Source organism: Vombatus ursinus, unplaced genomic scaffold (genome assembly GCF_900497805.2).
Source record: "Vombatus ursinus unplaced genomic scaffold, bare-nosed wombat genome assembly UNPS02014778.1, whole genome shotgun sequence".
In the NCBI taxonomy this organism is placed as follows: Eukaryota; Metazoa; Chordata; class Mammalia; order Diprotodontia; family Vombatidae; genus Vombatus; species Vombatus ursinus.
In genome coordinates, this window is record NW_020954556.1 from 16,741,023 (window position 1) to 16,763,905 (window position 22,883).

The following is a 22,883-nucleotide window of genomic DNA, read 5'->3' on the forward strand; positions in this document are numbered from 1 at the left end:
AACTCTTCTCACTTCTATGGCTTAACTGGGTTCCCCTAATGTCTTGGTCCTGGGTTCAGAGGATTCCTGTGGTTCAACACAAGCAAAGCACAGTCATGTCAGATTTGCTAAGATAGGCTTTATTGAAGTACTCCTGAAGAGAAAAAGGAAGTTGATAATTTCTAGACGACCTTAAGTGGTTGTAGCTTCTCTGCAAAGCTTGTTTGGGGCCCAAGACCCTCACAAATTCCAGGGATGCAATTGCCTTTCCCAGGGATTTGCTCTAAACAGATCAGGGCTTCTCTTCAGGCAAGAGACCTGCTGTAAAATAGGTTTAAATAAGGTAGGGTTCTTAACCTGACTTCTGATGACTCCTTGGTATCCATGGATATATTTCAGGGGGTCCATGAACCTGATATCAGGGGGGAAAATTACATCTTTATTTCCTATAACCATTGGTTTCCTTTACAAACTGTTATATTGTACACATTTGGAAACATTATTCTGAGAAGTGGTCCATATACTTCATCACTGTCAAAGACTAAAAAACAGGTTAAGAATCCCTTTGCTAAGAAGCAGCTAGGTGGCACAGTGGATAGAGCACCGGCTCTGGAGTCAGGAGGACCTGAGTTCAAATCCGACCTCAGACACATAACACTTACTAGCTGTGTGACCCTGGGCAGGTCACTTAACCCCATTGCCTAACAAAACCAAAAAAAAAAAAAAAAAAAGAATCCCCTTGCTAAAGAGACCTCACTTGAACTTAGCCAACCCCAGGATGTGTTTACCCCTCAGAGTATTTTCTTCACTGTGAGTTCAAGTACTGGGCATATTTCCAGAGCTGAGGTGATTTGTATAGGCCCCTGGAAAGTATAATGGCTCCTAAACTGGGCATGCTAATAATGAGAGGGAGGTCACCTATAAGTTATACCTACTACCCCTGAGGCCTCCAGTACAAGGGTTGATGGTCTCCCTACTGTCAGGAGATAGTTTAATACCACTGCCTCAGTCTTTGATAAAGTGATTAGTTCCTAGTGTGCAGATGGTCTTTTTAAAGCTGATTTCAGCCAAGACGCCAAACATAAATAAGACCGGGTTAGCTCAGCATCCTGCCTTGTGTCGTGATGGTAGAACTTGAAAACATTTGATTCCTCTCATGTGTCAGAATTTGGCAAAGCAACTTCTGAGCTCCAGCAGCAGTCTATAGGAGCTGGAGCCTTGGCCATCCAAAGGATGAAAGCAAGAAAGTATAATTGAAAGAGTCCTGAACAAGCAATTAGGAGATCTGGGTTTGATGCCCAGCTTTGCTGGTGTGACCTTGTGAAATCCACCCCCTCTCCAGAACTCAGCTTCCTCATCTATAAAATGAGAATGTTTGACTGGATGATCTTTAAGGTCCTTTTCAGCTGTAACAATTGATGTTTGAAACCTCCAGCTCAGCTGGTTTTTGTGAGAACCTTTGCAAGCTTTAATCTCTTAATATGTGTTGGATACAAGGATTTCTTTTTCCAAAGTCAAACCAGATCCTCAGTGGAGAAGGACCCTGTGCCGGCCCATCAAAGATTGGTCTGGAAAAGCAAATTTGCTTTGAATTGTATTGACTAGGACAAAGAAGCCTCCTGTTTCATAGTCTGAGGCTGTGAGCAAGAATGATTAGGATCGCTTCCAGCCACAGCTGCTGAACATTCAAGATTTAACTGGAGCCAAATGATTAGCTCAGTCATTCTCAGATGCTTCATTGCAGCTCAGAGCTAATCCTGAGTTCTGGAAGGCAGTGCCCATGGAACACAAGCTCTGCTATGTGCCACCAAGGGGAAAACCTTCGGGAAGGAACCCAGAATGGATTCTGTGCCTGTCATTTGAAAATTAGCCTGGTACACTAATAGACATTGTACCGAGGTGATTTTTTTTCAGTCACAGCAGCTCACAAAGACCACGTACTAAAGCTTAGGGAGTTATAATCTGTATCGGTAAGGGGACTACTAGATTAGTTGAAATCACAAATCTCAAAGAATTGAAGTGTATGTGATCCCTTTAAATATACCCCCAGTGTGATGTCCAATTGGCTTTTGTGGTGTGCTCTCTCTCTTTTCTGGTCTTGTCAATTTCTATAAATATTGTTGGAGAACTTCCTTACCCCTGCAGCATAGCAATGTTTGTGTAAAAAAAGTGAACAGTGTTAATTCTGTTTCCTGTTAAAGCTAAACATATTTTCATAAATAAATGGATATTTCATGAGTGTGGAGTGTGTTCAAGTGCTGGAGTAGCAAGCCCATCTGCAGGCTCTGGAGGGCTAGAAGATACCAGGAACACCAAATATTCTTTCTCAATTGGGTGGGTGAATGTTTATGAGATCAGCTTCCATTGGAGATAATTCAGACTCCATAAGTCATTACCCAAAGAGGAAAGGTTGGCATAAATGAAATACATCCTAAGAAACTTTCCCAGAATCCAGGCTGCAGAGGACTTTCAAAAGATTGCACTTAACCTGGAAAGAGAGCTCATATTTTTCAAACAGAGGTTGTCCTCACCTGTCTGTCACCACTCTGTCATCTCTAGGACTGAACTTATGGCCAAAAGCTTCCCCAATCTTTCAGGAATTCAGATGGAGAAAGAAGGAGGTTGGGGAAAAGGAAAATTGGTCAACCCACCACCAACAAACCTAATGCCCCTCCTTCACTTCTCATTATACTGTGTAGCAGGAAAAGGAGCTGATCTTGGGGGTTAGAAGAATTGCCTCAGACCCTTACTACCTCTGGTGGCCCTGGGATGGTCCGTTAAACTCTCTCAACCTTCCTTTCTTCTATAAAATGATGATAATGACCTCAACCCCAAAGGACGGTTGTACAGATCAAATAAGATATGCAAACATATGCAAAACACTTTACAAACCTTAAAAGGAGTTAGGTGGCACAGTGGATAGAGTGCTGGGCCTGGAGTCAGGAAGATCTGAGTTCAAATCATGCCTCAGACTCTTTCTGGCAGTGTGACCCTGGGCAAGTCATTTAACCTCTATCTCAGTGTCCTCATTTGTAAAATGGGGTTTTAAAACCTCCAAGGATTATTGTGAGGATCAAATAAGATATTTGTAAAGCACTTAGCACAGTGGCTGGAATATAGTAGGCACTATATAATTGTTTATCCCCTTCTTTTGCACTTAAAGCATAAATGCGATCATTATCAGCTGGAAATATCATTGTTCTTTATCACCTTTTTCTCCTTACTTTCTCCTTTCTTCTCCAGGCTTTCTGAGTTCCCAAATAACTAGTAATCAGGCTTTAGAATGTTGCTACAATCCCTACCATATAAGGGTGGGGGAGGGAGCAAAAAACAGCTTTCACAGCAACCCTCAAGCCACCAGGTCCATTATCAGACTTGTTCCCAGGCCTAACTTGCTTACTAGTTGATCCCTTTGAAAATACAGACTTTGAAGCCAGAAAATCTGGGTTTGAATCATGATTCTGCTGTAGACTTCCTGGTAACTCTGGACAAGCCATGTTCCTGCTCTGGATGTTTGCTCACTGTAAAATGATAATGTTGGACTAGATGGACTTTGAGGGACCTTCCAGTTCTAAGTCTCATGAGCACTTATAAAAGGGGCATCCCTTGATGCCCCTTTTAATCTGACTATACTTGTCCAGGTATGAGATTTGCCTTGTCTGCTATGAAAGAGAGGAGGGGAAAGGGAGAAAGAACAAGAGGTTGAAGGGAAAGGAAAAGGTCTCTCTACAGTAGTTTGTGTCTCCCCCACCCCCCCACAAAGCTGAGGGAGTGGGATTAAAGCTACCACTAGAAGAGCAGAAAACATCACGGCCCCTAGCTAGTCCTGACCCCCATGCCTCTCTCTCTATCTCTATTTCCCTCTCTCCTTTTTCTCTCTGTCTTTCCCTCTTTTCTCTCCTCTCTCCCTCCATGTCTCTCTCTCCATCTCTCTCCCCCTCTCCTCTTTCACTTTGTCTTTTCCCCTTTCCTCTCCTCTTTCTGTCTCCCCATCTCTTTCCCCCTCTCCTCTTTTGCTCTGTCCACTTTCCTCTTTTCTTTCTCTCTTTCCCACTCTCCTTTCTTTCTCTCTGTATTTTCCTCTTCCTTTCCTCTCTCTGTCTTTCTCTTATGTTCCTCTATACCTCTATATGTGTATACACACACATATTTTCTAAGTCCCAGTGTCCAGGATAGGGACAGTAAGCACAAAGCAGGCCCCTGATTAGCATTTTCCCTGATTTACAAGGAAAGTATAAAAAGGGCAAATTATCCTGGTCTTCTCTAAGATCAAGGTTATTCTTTTAAGGACACTGGAAATGACACCGTGTTTTGTTGTGTTCTGTTTTTAGTTTGTCATTTCAACAAAATGCACTAAGTGCCTACTATGTGTAGTGCATGGTTTGTGATTCCAGGTGTGGATTTGAAACGTGCTAGTCTGCATTCTCCTTCCCCAACACACCTACATGATACTCCTTCCACTGTATACCACACGTCTGACATTCCACCATTTAGGATTCATTCCTTCATCTCTTGAAGGTGTTTTTCTCATCTTCGGTAGGTATATTTATGTCAACACTTCAATGATCCAGGATCTTCACCATCAAGGAGGTGTGGCCTTCACTAAAGCAAATTACCACCCTTCTACACAGGGCTTCCTGAACTCCAGTGACCAATCAAAATTCATCCCTTCATGGCTAGTACTCTGGGGTTGAGCCTGTCGAGATATTGTTAGGAGACACCCTGTTTTCCAGAGCTAAGGCCTAGCAAGTAAGTGTGCCCTGAATTTGGCACAGCAATAATCCCTTGCACTCACCTTCTGGAACTAAAGGTCTCTGAGTTTGGGCAAGCACCAACAGAACCAGTCATGAAGCTCTGTAATGAATGGACTTTTTGTCACCAGACAACCTGCCTCACTGTTACTGTTGTGCCTCACCACCGTTGCTACAGTACACTGTTTGACTCTTTGTCTAGTCACAAATATATAAGTCAAGGTTCAACCACATTACAGCGGGTCCTCCCATTAGGGAAGGGGGCCCAGCACATGTCTAGATCCCTCCTTGCTTGCAGGCTGTTTCCCTCACCTTGAAATTAAGCTTCTATTTGATTCCTGACTTTCCTGTCTGACCATCCACAGGTTAGAGGCCGGTTCTGTCCAGCTGACAAGGCTTCCTACATTTATCTAAGCTAGTCCACAGAGAGGGTAAGCACAATCTGTCAGTAGGCCTGGGGAAGCCGTTCCAGCTCAGTAGGACCTGCCAAAGCTTGTCCACCTTCACAAACTCAAATTCACTTTCATGCTACTATGAGGCATCGGAGGAAGCTGCAAGAGGCCCCTCTAAAAATCTGAATTCCTTGGAAAGGAGTAAGAACTCAGGGTAGTACTGCATATTTTAGGAATCAGTGCTAATTGGGACCTAGGCTCTCCTAGAATGACACCTGGGCTAAATGCCTGCTTAATGACAGAGGAACTAGGCTTTATTAAGTGCCTACAATGTTCCAGACATAGTGCTAAGTGCTTTACAATTAATATTTCATTTTAATCTCACAACAACCCTGGGAGGTTGGTACTATTATTATCCCCATTTTACAGTTTGAGAAAACTGAGGCAAATAGTGGTTAAGTGACTTTCCCAAGGTCATATAACTAATAAAGTTTTATGGTCAGATTTGTTTTCCAGTCTTTCTAACTCCAGGTTCAAGTGCCCTATCCACGGTACCAGCCAGAGATTTAGCAGTTCATATTCAGATAGTTTATTTTCCTCATAAGAAACCTTTAAGAAAAACAATGTTTTCCTATCCCCATTTTACACGTCAGGAAACTAAGGTCCAGAGAATGTGGGAGGGGAAAGGGTAATATCACATAAAGCTGGGATTTATCTTTGGATTCTAAATCTGGCATTTCAATCTCTCCATGATGCTACCCCCTAAAAAGGGGAGAAAGGCTCTGATAAGAGTTAAGTCAGTAACTTGGGTAAGTGGTAGACAAGGTAGCCTGTAGCTACTTCATGGGGCTAGTGCTTTGTGCATGGGAAGATCGAATGGCTTCCTTTCACCCTTATTAACAAGAAGCACTAGAATTTCCTCTGTCTTCTTACAAGAACTGACAAAGTCAGAAATCAAAGCTAGAACTCCCCCAAATTTGTAAACAAATTCCAGAGCTATGAAGCCCCACTAAACCCTGTCCCATCTGGGTTAGCATGGCTTCTTTTCCCCCCCTAAATTGTCAATTCAGAGCATCTATTTGCAGGGAAATACCTGCCTAGGCTATTTCTCTTAGCTCCATCCCATTAGTCAGTGCAAGTTCACATACTGGTCAATGGTCTAGAATTTCCAACTCACTGTTTAACTTAGCATCAAAGGCCTAAAGGGAAAGCATTGTTTAGACTCGCATAACATTGAAGAAGAGAATACTGTGGTGCAGTAAAAATGGCACTGGGCTTGCAGTCAAGAGACTTGAATTCCAGTCCAGGTTCCTTCACTTAGCAGCAGCATAACCTCGGGTAAGTTGTTTCCTTTCTCTGGGCCTGTAAACTGAGGCAATTGAACTGGAGAATTTCTAAGGTGCCTTCCAGCTCCAATATTCCACATTCCTAAAGTAGGAGACATGAGCAGAAGGATCTCTCTGACATCAATCAATGCTTTCATTGGACAGGAAGATTTTATATCATATATATATATGCATATATATGTGTATATATGTGTGTATACATATATACACACACATATATACATACACACACACACACACACATATATATATGTATATATATATGTACATAATATGGTTGAGAATGGGGTCCCCGCCGTTGAGTCCAGAGCCTCCTCTCTGTCTTAGCTATGGGGGTTCACCAGATTAATTTCCATCTGATGACTGTCTCCTGGGAGCCCCTGATCTATAGTTTCTGTGGTCTCAGAGCAGGCTTGATCCCTTAGTAAGTAAGTGGTTGTCCTGTATTGGGAATGATGAGGGTGGAGGGTGAGAGGGATTACCTACCAGGGAACTATCACTGTAGCTCATGAATGCCCTAGCCTTCTGGAAGGTCATAGTCTCACTCCTGAATGGTGTTGTAGAAATAGCACTGGCTTTGGACTCAAAAGATCTGGATTTGCACATCAGCCCTGATGTTTAACTAGATGTGATGTTGGATAAGTCACTTTAACTATCTGCACCACAGTCTTCTGAACTATAAAATGCAGATAATATCTGCATTGTCTACTTTCATTCACTCCATGTTAGAAGGATATTTTTAAAATCTTAAAAGAATGCATATATGTGAGTTTATCATAAATCCTATAATTTAAGATACTTATAAGGAAGAAATTTGAGGCCCTCCACTATCTTGATGGTTACCTCCTGGATATGTGGTATCCAAAATTTAAAACAATACATCAGAGGTAGTATAACAAGGGCAAAGTCTAGTAGTATTATACCCAGTCCTGAACATTGTGCCTCTCAAAGCAGGTTAATATTGCATTACTACTGACTCATATTAAATGTTCAGTCCATTAAAACCTCTACCTCTTCAAACTCCTAAAAAATGTTCTGTCATCTTGTATTTGCAAAGCTATTTTATTGAAACAAAGTGTATCTTCAAATTCATCCACACTAGATTTCATATTATTAGATTTGATCCAGTGTTCTACCCTATCAATATCTTTCTGAATCCCTACAGTCATCAAGGGTGTTAGTTATCCCTCCCCAACTTTGTGTCCTTAGAAAATTTGAAATATCTTCTGTCTTTTCCTTTTCTCAAGTTACTTGACTTAGTTTAAGAGTTCACAGAGGTTTAGGTGTTCCAAAAATGTAGTCAAACTTTCTGGTCCATTTTCCTACCATTTAGCAGCAAACTAAATAGCAGCTCTCTAAATAAGTGATTTTTTTTTGAAAGAAGTCAAAACAAAGAAAAGAAAGATCACTTGAACAGAATATTTGTGTATCTTAATGAGATTTATTGAAGGATATTTTTATAGTCAGCTGAGGTCCCAGGAACCAGAAAAAATAGGCACTATGGTTCTTCCAAGTGTTTCTTAGAAATCTTTATCTTGCTACAGGTCTACAGATCAGTTCTCATCCCAACTATTGCTGCTACCTTGTACCTTTGTACAAGGTTCTCAACTTGGTTTTGGGGAGACAACAGCACAAAAATGACTTTTCAACTTTCACCTCATACACAGAAAGGGGTCCCATCTCTGACATGGGCTGGTGATATCCCATTAATTTTCTCATTTCCCATGAATTTTTGGGGTCATGATTGGAGGGAAGCCATGTATTCCTTTTTCTGTACTCCTAAATTTGTGCTTTGGTATTTTTGAGCATTATAACTATTTGAGGGGCAAAAGAGGAAGAAAACTGAGGGAAGGGGTGATACAGAGGGTCTGGCTTACCTTTTATCTGTCTTTGGAGCTGTGTTGGATCTGCTCTTAGGGCTTTGGCTGAAGTTCGGGAAATGTTCTTATTGGTAAGTTTTCTCTGAGTTCAAGAGTGTTGTTCAGCCATTCTCCAATTGACAGACATCCCTGCAATTCCCAGTTCTTTGTCACCCCAAAGAGAACCGCTATAAATATTTTAGAACATATAGTTTCTTTTCCTTTTTTCCTAATCATCTTGGGAAATAGACTTAGTAGTGGTATTTATGGGTCAAAGGATATAGGCAGTTTAATAACTCTTCAGGCATAATTCCAGATTGCTCTCCAGAATGGTTGGATCAGTTCATGGTTCCACCAAGAGTGAACTGGCATCCCAATTTTTCCCACATCCCCTCCAACATTTGTCCCTTTCCCCTTCAATCATTTTAGCCAACACACAAATGATCATCATCTTTACAGCTATAGCTCACATAAGGCTTCATAAATCAAGAAATGCGAGGTTAGCAAATGGCAAGAACCAAAAAAAAAAAAATAATACCAACTTGTCATTAAAGCAGGGAGTGGCATTTCTAACATCCCAAAACCCTCCCAAATCAGTCTCCAGACTTTAGCTATACAGGTACAGTAAATAGCTCAATATTTACCCCCTGACAAGTATAAAGGGCTATAATACTATTAATCTTTTAAAGTATTAAATAGAACAGGACCAAGTACAGATTCTTGCATGGAATACTCCACTGCAGATCTCTCTCCAAGTAGACAATGAACTATCAATAACTACTTTTTGAGTCTGGTGTTCCAAATGCATCTAACTGTACTATGGTCTACTAATCCACAGGTCTCCTTCTCCGCCCGCCCCCCCACCCCGCCCCAGAACAGAATGAAAGCAAAATGTAAGTAAACTATACTTACATTACTACCCTGATCTGCCATTTTTGTAACCTATCCAATAAAAAAAAATTAATGTGGTCTGGAATGACCTTTACTTATGAAGCCTTGCTGGTTTTTGTGATTACTGCTTCCTTTGCTAGATGTTCACCAATCATGTTTTTTTTGAACAGTAGTCTAAAATTTGGCTAGGAATTAAGGTCAAGCTCATCAGCTTACAGTTCACAAATTCCATTCTTTTCCCTTTTTTGGAAAATCAAAACATTTGTCCTTTCCCCCATGCTGTAGCAGTTCTCTTGCTCTCCATAGTATTTCACAGAATGCTCACAGTGACTCAGCAATCACTTGTGCCAGTGTCCAAGGGTGTAGTTCATCTGGGCCAGATTGCTTCAACTCATCAAGGGCAGTTGAGTGCTTTCTGGACATCTCCTTACTGATCTGGAGTCCCAACGCCCCCAGTCATTTTGACTCTAACCTTTCCAGCCCAGAGGTCTTTCTCTTTGACAGAGATAATAAACAGAACAAGAGTTGAGCAGTTACATCTTACTTCTATCATGAGTTATAGCCACTCCATTTCTCCTGAGTGGCAGTCTATGCACTTCTTTTGATCCTCCTCTTTTCTCCAGTATAGATTTTTTAAAATGTTTTCATCCTTAATTTTCTTTAGCTCTTTTGAGTTCTATCTCTCCTGGCACCATTCTTACAAGACCATGCCACATTTATGTCTTCATCCTATATCGCTTGACCTTGTTTCCATCTCTATACGTATCTTTTAAACATCTAATCTGGCTAATGAATCAACGATGCCATTGAGTTAGTTTGCTTAGGTAGCTCCCCTTTTTGTCTTCAGAATTATTTCTCTTTGAGTCTTAAGAACTTTATTCTTGAGTTCTTCCCATGCATCCTGGGTTGACTTAACCTATAGAATTTTAGCATATAGGATACAGTATATTCTTTCTATGAACCCTCCCAAAATCTAGGGTGCATGTCAGACTATGTCTGCCTTTCCTCTCTTCTCTATCACAAATTCTAAACATGAAGCAGTCACTTGTCTTCCACATTCTTCTCCATTCTGCCCCTATGAGTCATTTCCTTATTGCTAAGAATCAGATCCAGAATAATTTTTCTTTTATTCCTATACTTTTTTGAAGGATATCATCCTTTGAAGGATATCATCATTAAAACAAGTCAAATAACTATTAGCTGCCCTCCTTTTGAAAGAAAAAGAATTCTAGCACATGTATGGATAACTGGAGTCCTATCAGGCTTCTTTACCAGCTTTCAATATTTTCCAAAGTCATCATCTATTTGCTCTGTCTGACCAGGTGATCTATAGTATAATCTGAAAATGATTATTCTATCTCCACTTATCTTCTTCTAAATATTCTCAATCATGCTTCCCACCTCCTAAATTCTTTAAGTAAGTGCATCTTCTAAATATACAAGGCTAGCTTACTGACATGCCATCTTTCACATATTACAGTTTTTTAGATACAATAGGTCTTAGCAAAACCATATCCACAAGTCTCATCCCAAGTGTGAGTAATACAGATGGCCAAAATTTCCTTCCACAGTGAATGAAGGAGTCAGAATTAAGCTCAGCTTTTCTTTTTTACTCTAAGTGTAGTATTCTTTACATTGTACTATGCTGCCTACTTACAACTGTATGACCACCTGTGCCTGCCTTCCTTAAGGGTAAGGCCCAAACTACGGACTAAGGCTTCTCCTTTTTGTCTTTTGGCTAATACATACACTGGTCAATTAAAGTGTCCTTCATTTAAAGACCAAGAGCTGGAAGATATAAAATTAATGTTTCAAAGAGCACCATATTATAGCAGATGAAAACTTCTCCTCCCCAGATGGTCAGTCTTTCCAGACTTCCTTTTCTTTAAGAAAATAGTCCAATTGTAGGTGTTGCCTCAGGAGGTACAGGAAAGGCAGGAGGGGAGGAGCCCTAACAGCCACTTGCCATCCCCTCCTCGCCCCTTCCCTTAACTCCTTCTCAGACTTTTCTCCCTTCCCTTTTTCTCTCTCTCCTTTCCTCTTCTCCTCCCCTCCCTTCTCTTCTCCCTCCTTTTCTCTCTTTTCCCTTTCCTCCCCTCTCCCTCTACTCTCCCATTCCCATCCTTCTCTCTATCCTTTCTCCTTCTTCCTTTCCCCTGCCTAGACAATGCCATGGTGGAGACAGTCAAGCAGGCCATGGAGCCTGCTGAGGCGGACATCAGGGGCTGTCCCAGAACACGTTCTCCAAAACGGGTCATGTACCTGATAGGCCAGCTGACAGCCACCAGTGAAGACTATAGATGTCTGAAAACTATGAACAAACTGACTAGCTTGAGGTATCTAGAAATGAAAGATATTGCAGTAAACATAAGTAGAAACCTAAAGGACTTAAAACAGAAATCTGCAGCACTTCAGCCTTATCTGGATCAGATCATTTTAACTGATGAGCAAGTAGCAGCTCTTGAGCGGGCAGCTTACAAGTTGGATGTGCGTTCAAAGAAACTAGAAGCAAAATACAAGAAGTTAGAAAGGGGATGAAGAATTCTTTAGCACAAAGACTGACTACAAGAATGTTTCATATGAGCTGAAAGGCACGGGATGGAACTTATCCCACTCCTATGCTTTAATCCTATAAAAGGAAGTGGTGCTGCTGATCCATGGAGAATCCCAGGCCCCCTCTTTGGTTGGATTCGTAACTCTGGCCACCCCTTGATGTTTTCCTAAACCTGTACCCCCTGGAACCTCATCTTATCATGTGCTTCACTGTGTGCCCTGGACCAAGGCTCAGAAATCAGGATCAATATCGTTTAGAGCAGACACAGATGAGAGGCTCTTGTCTCCCTGTCTCCTCTCTCCTCCCCCTCCCCTAGGGCTCCCCACCACACCCTTCGTAACCTGTTCTTGAACTTAAATAACAAATGCCAGTTTATGAAAAAAAAAAAAAGAAGAATTACAGGAAAACCTGTCCTATGCAAACCTTGAAGACTGAAATGAAGACAAGCTCAGTGCACTCAACTAAAGACAAAACAAAACATTCAGCAGTTTTCTCCCATGTAAAGAGGGTTATTCAGTACAAAAAAAATGGAAACCTTGCTCTGGAGAGGTCATGTAAGAGTTTGGGTGTCTCTATCTTAACAAGGCACTCCTGGAAACTTTTGTAACTTAATGAGGCAACAGGGGACAATGGGGAAAATACTGGATTTGGAGCCAGAGGAACCAGGGTCAAATCTTGATTCTTTTACTTATTATCTGGGTCATCATTGGCAGCTCCCTTCACTTCTAGGCTCCAGCAGCTCCTCCATAAAATGGCAAAGGAAGGGCTTCATGGCTTCCAAGGTACCAGTTCTAAATCTAGGATCCTATAATCCCTGGGTCAGAGACTCTCTCATGTCATGAATGACCCAAATACACATGAAGGGATCATCTCGATCCCTTGACTCATAGCTCCTATTTAGGAAACTCAGAATAATAAATGTGTGGCAAAACACAATATACTGAGACTGACTCCCCAGTTATAGGTGTGCAATTCACAGTACTATAGGATAAAGGCTATTAGAAAGAGGGAAATAAAGCAAATCCTTGACTGAGCAAACCTTGGTCCCAATGATGTTTGATGTTTACGCTCACGTATCAAGACTAAAAACCCTTCCCCACAAGTTCTGTTTAGACCACGAGCTCTGTCTCTGTCACTGTCTCTGTTTCTGGTCTCTGGCTCTCTGCCTGTCTGTCTGTCTGTCTGCCTCTGCCTCTGTCTCTCTCCCCACCCCATCCCGTTTTCTCTTTCCTTCTCTCTCTCTCCTTTCTCCCCCCTCACCCTCCTTCCCCCAATTTTCTACTGACTTTCTTGCCTCTAACACACACTCCAGTTTCTCTGGGGAGACTCTATAAAGTCTGCTAGACTTTCAATTTGATCTCCTTGGTACAGGATAATTGGGAAAAACAAAAAGCAAAAAAACAAGCAAACCTTCTCACCTCCTCCACCGCCTGTCTCTGAGCACCTTTCAGGACTCTTTTATTGTTGACATCCTTCCTCCTTTAATCCTCTTCCCTTTCTACTCTCATTATTGGTCCGGCTGACGTCCCCACAGATCCTTGGGGTAGATACGGTTTTTCCCCAGTTACTCCAATGGGAAAATATAAGTGAAGTGGCAAATATCCCAGCACTTACTAACCTGAAGAGCCTTCAGAAGCAAAAGTAATGAAACCATTGAGAGAAAGGGCATATTCTTTCTTAGGCCCAGGTTAGACTAGATGACCTCGAAAGTCTCTTCCAACCCCATCATGCACCAGACAAAGAGGGAGCCCTCCTGCTCAGCTACTTTCAGACCTTGGCCTGGGCAGGCCCACAATTTAGGCCAATCCTGACCGGCATTATTGGAACAGGCTACCTGGTGCATGCAACTCACCTTTAATTCAATTCGTAAAGTGAGCTTTCAAAAAACAACCTTATTTGTTGAAAGAATTTGATCAGAGTGGTTAATTCACTCCAGCTCCTTAGGTCCCAGAGGTATACCCTTCGTCTAATAATAAACATAGTTCCCTCGGAACATACTTATGATATTAAGTGTTGTTTGGTCACTAAGACTAATTCCAGGCCATATTATCTTTTAGCATTAATACTTTCCCTCTGTGTAGTACCTGACATATTACCAAGAGCTTTCATATATCTTGTCTTATTTGGACCTCACAAGACTGAAGGTAGTACAGATAGTAGTATTCCCATTTTATAAATGAGGAAACTGAGGCATGGAGAAGTTAAGTGATTCGTCCAAGGTCACAAACCAATAAAATGACTCAAGCTCAAGTCTTCTCACCTTACATTATTACTGAGATAAGTGATAATTTATGTCAGATGGAACAGGAAGCATGGGGTGATGGGGCAAATTTCTGCCAAGTTACAATCTCATTCCACTACACCACGCTTCCTATTCCATTTGACTTAAAAATTATCACTTTTTATGTTGTTGTTTTTTGTCTCTGCTTTGAATGCCATGATGATTTTTAAGAACACAGATAAAGATGCCCTGAAAAGCTGACACAGCCAAAGCCAGGCATTCTACCGTTTGATCTCTGACAACATGACAAGAGATTTCCATGTCTAGAGAATATATATCATGAAAAATGAGGTCTGGCCCCGAGACCAAAAGATTTGGGCTCAAGTTTTGGCTCTACCACTGTCTAGTTGGGTGATCTTGGGCAAATCACCTCCCTTCCTAGGGACTGTTTACCCCATTTGTAAAAATGAAACCATAGGTCTAGCTCTATGATTTGCTTTTCTCTCATTTTTGTACGTCTTATTTAAAAAGACGTAAGATTATCTGTGTAGGTGGCTATCTAAATATTTAGACACAGTTCTCTGGTGCCATAGATAAAGTTGGTTTAAGATTTTGCTGCCCCCTTTCCTAGAGAAGGAAATGGCAAACCACCCTAGTATCTTTACCAAGAAAGCCTCAAATGGGACCACAAAGAGTCAGAGATGACTGAAAAATGACTGAAAAACAACAATACAACTCCTTCTTCCCAGAGGAGAAGGACCAGGCCTGCACCTACAACGAAATAGCTGTGGGGGAGGGGCAAGTGATGTCTAGAATAGCCAAGGCAGGACAACCTCTCCTCTGGTCTCCAAGAGCAGAGTCAGGCTAGAATCGTATCTATCTGTCACCCCTCATATGTCTCTGGTCTAGGAGCATGACTTGGAGTTCAGAAGGAAAGCTGATTCCCTGTTTGTTCTTCAGATTGAGAGTAACACTTCGTTTACCTCACTAGCTTACCTTCTCCCCTGTCAAATTCTAGTAACACGAAAGACAATCACACCAAGAAAAAGGTGCCTGTTTATCCAAACAAAACAACGAACAGAAATTGGAGAAGATTAGAATAAACCTAAGAAGACATGAGTGTAAATGAGCTCTTCAGCTGGGGGAGAGAGATCTCAGATCAAATCAGAAAAGAAAGAACCTTAACCAGGGGAGATACAGTCTCTAGAATGTCAAACCCTGGAGGTCAAGAAACATCCATCACAGATTAGGGCCTCCCATGCATGTCCATGGCTAACAAACGTATCATTGGCCATTCAAAGTCTTTCTTCTTCACCTCTCTGGAGGCTCCCTTCTCATATGTCTCCATAAAATGTTGGGCTCCAACTGACTTAAGTCCCTTGCGCCAGTACAGTGTCACACTTGGTAATCAGGAATCAAGTCTCTCTCCAAGTGAATAAACAGCACAGGGTTGTCCCTCCCCACACCTGCCTCTGGCTTGTGTGGAAATCGGGTTAATAAGGCATTCTTGCTTTCAGCTATTGTTTTTTTTTAAAAGATCTGTACAAATTAAACTAATGAGGCTTGTCAGTGTGCAAGAAATTAAATTATGTACTCTGCATATAAGAATAGCTCACGTTACTATTATTAACATGACATATAGAACTCCATGGTTTTAAAAAGTGTTTTATATGTGCAACCAGACTGTTTGCCACATATGTCATGGGGATATCATTGTGTGGCTCAAGGGGAAGCAGAATAGACCTCTCCAGTCCCTTCTTCCCCCACCCAAGGGAGACTTTAATTCCTGCCAAGAGGGGAAGCAGGAGATAGAAAGTCACTCTTTTCTCCTCAGAGAGAGGGGGTATCAGGCTAGAATTACATCTATCTGCTCCCTTAAATATTGTTAGTCTAGTCAGGTTCAAGCTCAACTTCTGATTGCTGTCCATTAGGCGAAAGGAAACACCCAAGCTCTATAACCAACGTTTGACTCTCGCCACCAGGGGACCATGGTCTATATCTTGCCACTGGCCCCAGAAGGCTCTGGAGGAGAAAGTGGGGCTGGTGATTTTGCACAGACCTGCCTCACTTAAATCCAATTCACTGGCAAGTCATGGCATTATCTTTCCGATGCATTGGTCCTCTTGGAGAACAAAGGACAAACAGCAACAACAATGACTCTTCCTACCACATACCAGTTCCACAATAATCACACAAATAGCAACTAGTCAAGAAACCCATTTATCTAAATCAACAGTAAAGCAGAAATCATACCAGACAATGCAAAGTGAAGAAGCTCTCACACCGGGAGAGAGGTAACTCAGATCAACCAGGAGTTTCACAGATCTCATCCCAAGGGAAATTGCCCCATGTTGTCTAGTGCAGCAAACTGGCAAGAGGGCCGTGAGGGAGGACCACTGGTTCCTCCCGTGTCCGCTTCTTCTCAGAACCTCACACTTCCTTCAGCATCCTGAAGTAAAGCCAGCATCATCCGTCTTCTTTCTTCAAGCTGAGGCAGAAACACCAGAAGCAACTTCAGAGTCCAAAGAGAATCTAAGGAAACTAGAGCTCTCCTCTCTCCCCCTCCCTCCCCTCATACAAGGGCAGAGCATTGATCTCCACTAATGAGGAGAGAATCCCATACCAATAGACTTTGGGATTTAGGTTATATATACATTATCTAATTTATTCTCACAAGAACTACATAAGGTAGGTACTGTACTTTGGGAATAATTATCTCCATTTTATAGCTGAAGAAACTGAGAATCAGAGAAATTAAATGACTTAGCTAGCCATTGTCAAAGGCAGAACTAGAACCCAGATTAAACTATATTTGGAGTGTTCACAATTAGGGTAAATGAGTAGGAGGATTCACACATCTCTGTGGGGTCAAAAATTGTCCAAACTGCAAGAAAAATCGCTGAGGTTCCAAGCCAATAGCACTTTATTAAAGGCTTCATGGCGCCCTCTGATGAAGTGGACCTCAGATCTTCCTTCTGATCTGAGATGCCCCTGGTCTCTAGGACATTGTTTTTATAGGGTTTGATACTGGGTTTGACACTTGTACACTCTGGAGAGGCAACACAAAACACAAAATCCCATTGGTTTCTAGACCTTGTTTGGGGACCCAAAAATGATGTATCAGTCAAACAATGGTTATATCAACAGGGGAGTCATGGGTTGGGTGAAGCACAGAACATCTATGCTGACTACATGGTCATAACATGAGCAAAGCAGGAGTCATCTCCGGTAACTAAGTGTGAGTGGTAATAAGACGGTCGTAAGATGGTCACCTGCTCACGTTGGACAAGAGAGAGTGGTCTAGAGGTACAAAAATAGATTGGGGGACTTTCCAAAGAATCAAGGTGTCCCACCTATGCTAGGCTTAGACATAGAAATGGAGCAAAACAGGATAGAGATATCTCTATCAGCATTCTTGTAGTTGTTCAAGAGAGATTCACAACTGGTAAGCAAGTAGTGAACGTTACATTAAAATTTCAGGCCCACTATAAAGGCCCACTATAATAACCTATCTTATCTAATTATCCCTAAATGATTTATGTAAAATATCAAACTAATTAATATTTATTGAAATGGAGTAAGGGTCCTAATAAATCATATCTCACATCGCCATGGAGTCAGGGACAGCTGAGATTCCTCCTGTGGCTTCTTATCTAAAAACTACTCAAGGCTCTTAAGTTAATTTCTACATCTCATGAGACAGCCTTCTTTCAGGTAAAATTAATATTAAAATAGACTCTTAGTTAACCAAAAAATGAAAGAGGAATGACTTCAAGAGACAAGCAAGAAAAAGAAAAATTTAAATTCCCACAACAACTAGAAGGAACCTCAGGACCCATCTCATCCTACCCTCTCATTTTACAGTTGAGGAAACTGATGCCCAAGAAGGTCACATGACCTCCCTATAGACACACAGTGAGTATCACAGGTAGAATTCGAAGCCATATCCTTTGCCTTCACAATGAGGGCATGTAGGCTACATCAAGAATCACAAAATCATATAACCTTAGAATCACAGAGTCTCAAAAATAGAAAGGACCTTGGAGGCCATCCAATCTAACTCCTATCTGAACAAAAATTCCCTCAATTAACCTACAAGCCTTAATTAAATGCCTACTATATTCTAGGCACTGAAGATATAAAACAGAGGTGAAACCATCCCTGAGGTAAAGAAGCTTACATTCTGGTTATACAGTGAAGTAAGTTATATGCAAAATACAGGCGAAGTAGATGCAAGCTAACCGAAAAGGGGGTGAGGAGGCACCAGAAGTTGGGGGAGTCAGGAAGAGTCTTGTATAGACCCTTTTACAATGATCGGGGCTTGAAGAGAGTTCAGAATTCTGAGAGGCAGAGGTGAGGTGGGGAGCACATTTTTCCAGGCATCAGGGGCAACCTAAACAAAGTCACAGAGATGGGAAACCTTGAGGAATAGCACAACGACTGACATATTCAGCACTATCGCTGAGAAATGATCATCTAGTCTGGCCTGAAGACCTCCAGGGAAGGGAAATTCCCTGCCTCCTGCAATAGGCCATTCCACTTTTTGATAGTTCTCACTTTCAAGAAGCCGAAATTTATCTCTTGACCACTTCTACTCTTCTTCCCCACCCACGGTCTAATGTATCTTTCATGCGACAGGTCGCCAAATAATTGAAATATTATTACTCTCATTTTAAAAATAAGGAAACTGAGACTTAATCAGGTTTAAGAAACTTGCTTGAGGTGACACGGTTAATAAATGACAAAAGTAGGATTCAAAGCCAGGTCTTGCTACTTTAAGTCCGTGTATAAAGATTCATCTTCCTTGTAGCAAGAAAAACTCAAGTTTTTAAGTATGTTTAAGTCTCACATGCAGTGGTCCAGGTGAAGGGCCCATGTCCAACCCCTAATGCTCCAGTCTAGCTTTTTGTTGTGGTGGTTTTGCTCCCATGTATTAGGGGACAAATCTTGTTTGTAAGAAAACGAGTCCCTATGTCAGTGGAATCGGGAGATGCTGCCAGGGAGGGGGTGGGTGGGAGTACTTGCTTATAAATTCTATGCCCTGCAGCTCCCAGATGTGTCAGCCATACAGATGGAACAATGGCAGGATGCAGTCTTGACAGCATCACAAAACAGACTATGTGTTGGCTTGACTTCTGGAATCATAGCTAGAAGAGAAAAGAATGGGTCTGCCTTCCTCTTCCAGTATTCCCATAGGCTCAACATATGTTGGCAGGCAGTAGGGTAAGTTCTGAGCGGGCCCCATTGCTGACAACTGGCCAGATCTCAGGGAGGCAGGCAAGGGTCATAGAAAAAAATACCTAAGGCTACTAGACACCCAGTCAGACCAGGCCATAGAAGGATCTGTTGAAGGAATGGCCGATGTTTGATTTAAAGAAGAGAAGGCTTAGGGGAAACATAATAGAAGCAGAAGCATCTGAGGCTCTGTCACCTGAAAGGTGGGTTACACTTATTCTGCTTATCCCCAGAGGGTAAAGCAATGGGTAGAAAAGAAAATAAAGAAAGAAAGAAGAAAGGAAGGAAGGAAGGAAAGAAGGAAAAAGAAAGAGAGAAAGAAGGAAAGTAAGAGAAGGGAAGGAAGGAAGGGGAAAAGTAAGGGAAAGAAGGAAGGAGAGAAAGAAGGAAAAAGAGAAAGGAAAGAAGGAAAGAGAAAGGGATGAAGGAAGGAAAGAGAAAGAAAGAAAGGAAGGAAGGAAAGGAGAGAAGGAAGGACCATTCTTTCTCTGTCTCTTTCCCTGGATTTTCATCCATGGCATACCTGATAATCCTAGGCATCCCCCAAGGCTCTGTCCTGGACCCAGTTCTCTTCTCCAACTATACTTTTTCACTTGGTGATCCCATCAAGTCCCACAGATTCAATTATTATTTCTGTGCAGATGGCCTTTGAGATCTACTTGTCTAGTCCTATTCTCTCTCCTAACCTCCAAATTCTTATCTTCAGCTTCCTATTAGTCATCTGGAACTGGAAAGCTCATGAACATCTTCTAAAACTGCACTCATTATCTTTGCCCCCAAACCCTTCCCTTTTCCTACCTTCCCTCTTACTATCCAAGTTATTACCATCCTCCCAGTCTCTGAGGCTCACAACTTGTGTTGTTCTTGCCTCTTAACCCTCTTTAACATCCGTGCCTCCTATCCAATTAGTAGTCATGTCCTGTCATTTCCACCTTAGTAACATCTCTTGCATACATCTTCTTTCCTCTGACTCTGCCATCACCTGGTGCAGGCCCTCACCACCTCATGTCTGGACTGTTTCAATAGCCTTCTGGTTGGTCTTTTTGACTTTTAAGTCTCTCCCCACTCTCATCTATCCTCCACTCAAGTGTCAAAGTGATCTTCCTAAAGCACAAATCATATCCCTCCCCATCCAATAAACTCCAGAGGCTCCCAATCACCTCCAAGTCCAAATATAAGATTCTCTGTTTGGCTTTTAAAGCTCTTCATTGCCTGACCCTTTTCTGCACTTCCAGTCTTTTTACAACTTAAATTCCTCCACATACTCTTTGATCCAGTGTTATTGGCCTCCTTGCTGTTCCTCCCACAAGACACTGTCTTCAGACTCAAGACATCTTCCACCTCTTAGCTTTCCAATATCCTTCAAGTCTCAGCTAAAGTCCCACTTTCTGCAAGAAGCCTTTCCATTCCTCCTTCATCTTAGTGCTTTCCCTCTGAAACAACCTCCAATTTATGCTGTACATATTTCTCCTTTGTGCATAGTTGCATGTTTTCTTCCCCATCACACTATGAGCTCCTTGTCTTTTGCCTTTCCTTGTGTCCCCAGTGCTTAGCATAGTGCCTGGCACATAGTAAGCATTTAATAAATGCTAGTTGACTGACTGAGGTTGAGAGAGGCTTGATGACTTATACAGGGTTACACACTTAGTAAGTTTCTGAGGCAAGATTTGAACTCCACTCTTCCTGATTCCAAAACTAACGTTTTAACCACCATGCCATCTAGCTGCCTGAAGGAAGAGAAGGGGAGAGGACACAGACTAGGAGTCAGGGAGAAAGTCTCCACAGAGAATTGTTGTTTTGACTATGGTCTGATATTAGAACCAAAAGAATAGAGTCAGAATTTTAGCTCTGCCCCTTATTGGCTTTGTGACCTGTCCTAAGACACTTAACCATTTTAGATGGCAGCAAAAACGAGATAATCCTAGTCCCACCTCCTACCTCACAGGGTTGTGGGGAGATAAGCACCACGCAAGTCTTAAAGCTCTATAGAATTGTTTCCCGTGATTGCCATTGTATCCTGTTATTATTTTCTATTCATGTCACTGTTCGTGGTTCTCCTCTCACTCTCAGGGTTGGCTCACTCTCACCTTCCAGACATTTTCTAGCCAAATTCCAAACAATCTTCCCAACTTCTTCTGTGCTTTCTAATTAAAGCCCAATGGAGCTGGAGGCATGGGTGACAGAATAAAACGGGACAATAACAATGGGACAGAATAAAACGGGAGTGCCAATACTAACAATTACTCTGAAGCAGATTATGTCCCCCGTCTTCCCTACTTATATTCTGCTGCCCCCCATTGGCTCCTAGCATAGGAACAAAGGAAGGAAACTATGATCCCCTGTGAACTGCTATGCTAAGGTGTGGGTCTGTGGAGAAGGGAAGAGCATCCATAGGGATTCCTGTGAATACAACACCCGGGGACTCCTCCCCACCCCACTCCCAACTCCCAGCCAACAGTTACCGTAGGGTTAAGGGTAGTCTATGGATGCAGAGAAGGAGGCAGTATGGTGCAATGGATTTAGAATCCGAAGGCCTCATTTTAAAGCCGTGCTCTGTTATTTACTGCCTGTATGACCTTGGGCAAGTCCTTTACTCTCATCTGTAATATGAAATGGGGAGGATGGGGGTCAGACTAAACGATCTAGGATAATCTACCAGCATTCAATCAACGATCCTATGATATGCATCCTCTGAAACTATAGTTCACAAAGCCCCCACCAATATGTTTATATTTAGGTTTAAGGACACAATTAATACAAAGAAGTAGTATTTAATGAAAGGAATTAGTTTTTAAAAAGTAGTAACAAAGCAATTCCCCCCACAAACTTGAAACAAAAATATACACAATATTAATTAATAGAAGGAGCAGATACACAAAAGGAATACATAGGGAGAGGTAGGCAAGTAACACATATGTTAATATATGGCCAGGGTGCATACACATGTGCTCATAAACAGGGAATATGGCTGTTCAAGGCACAGTAGATGGCCACCTCAGGCCTCAGGTACTGCAGGGCCTCATATCTTGTGGTGGTGCCATTACACTAGACATGCCAAGCATATCTTCTAGAGGCTGGAAGCTCAGCTTGGCCCTACTCTGGGGATCTCTTCCAGATGCTGTTCCCCTATAGTCTTCACCACCTAAAATTCTTAGCTATTCCTTCCTCAGTGAACCACAGAGGCTGCCATGTTCTCTTTCTTTAAAGCCTATACACAGGGTTTTTTTTTTTTCCTATCTCAGTTAGAAAAGGAAAAAAAAAACTAAAATAAAATAAATAATGCTTGCCCTATGCCCAGCAGAAGACCTCCTCTGTCTCCTCTGGAACCAACAGAAAGCATCCCCCATCTTATTCCATCAGTCATGGAATGGAAATGAAATCAATCATCTCATCAGAAAGAAATTCTGACACTAGGTCAGAAACCTCATCCTAGCAGAAGGTAATTATTATTCTACATAGTTCACAATTTTAATCTCTGAATCCTAGTTTAAAAAGCAAATATTGGCTCTTTGTCTAATAATTACCACCTCAAGGCTCTGGGAATTTGTGGTTTCCCAAATTTTTAAATGCTGAATCTCTTCCATTCTCCCCTACAAATGAGAGGGTTAACACACACACACACACACACACACACACACACACACACACACACACA

At 41.9% G+C, this 22,883-nt stretch overlaps 1 pseudogene; it reads left to right on the plus strand.

The window, feature by feature from the left end:
- Nucleotides 1-11,390: 11,390 nt before the first annotated feature.
- Nucleotides 11,391-11,756, plus strand: LOC114045351 (annotated as a pseudogene).
- The last annotated feature ends 11,127 nt before the right edge of the window (nucleotides 11,757-22,883 follow it).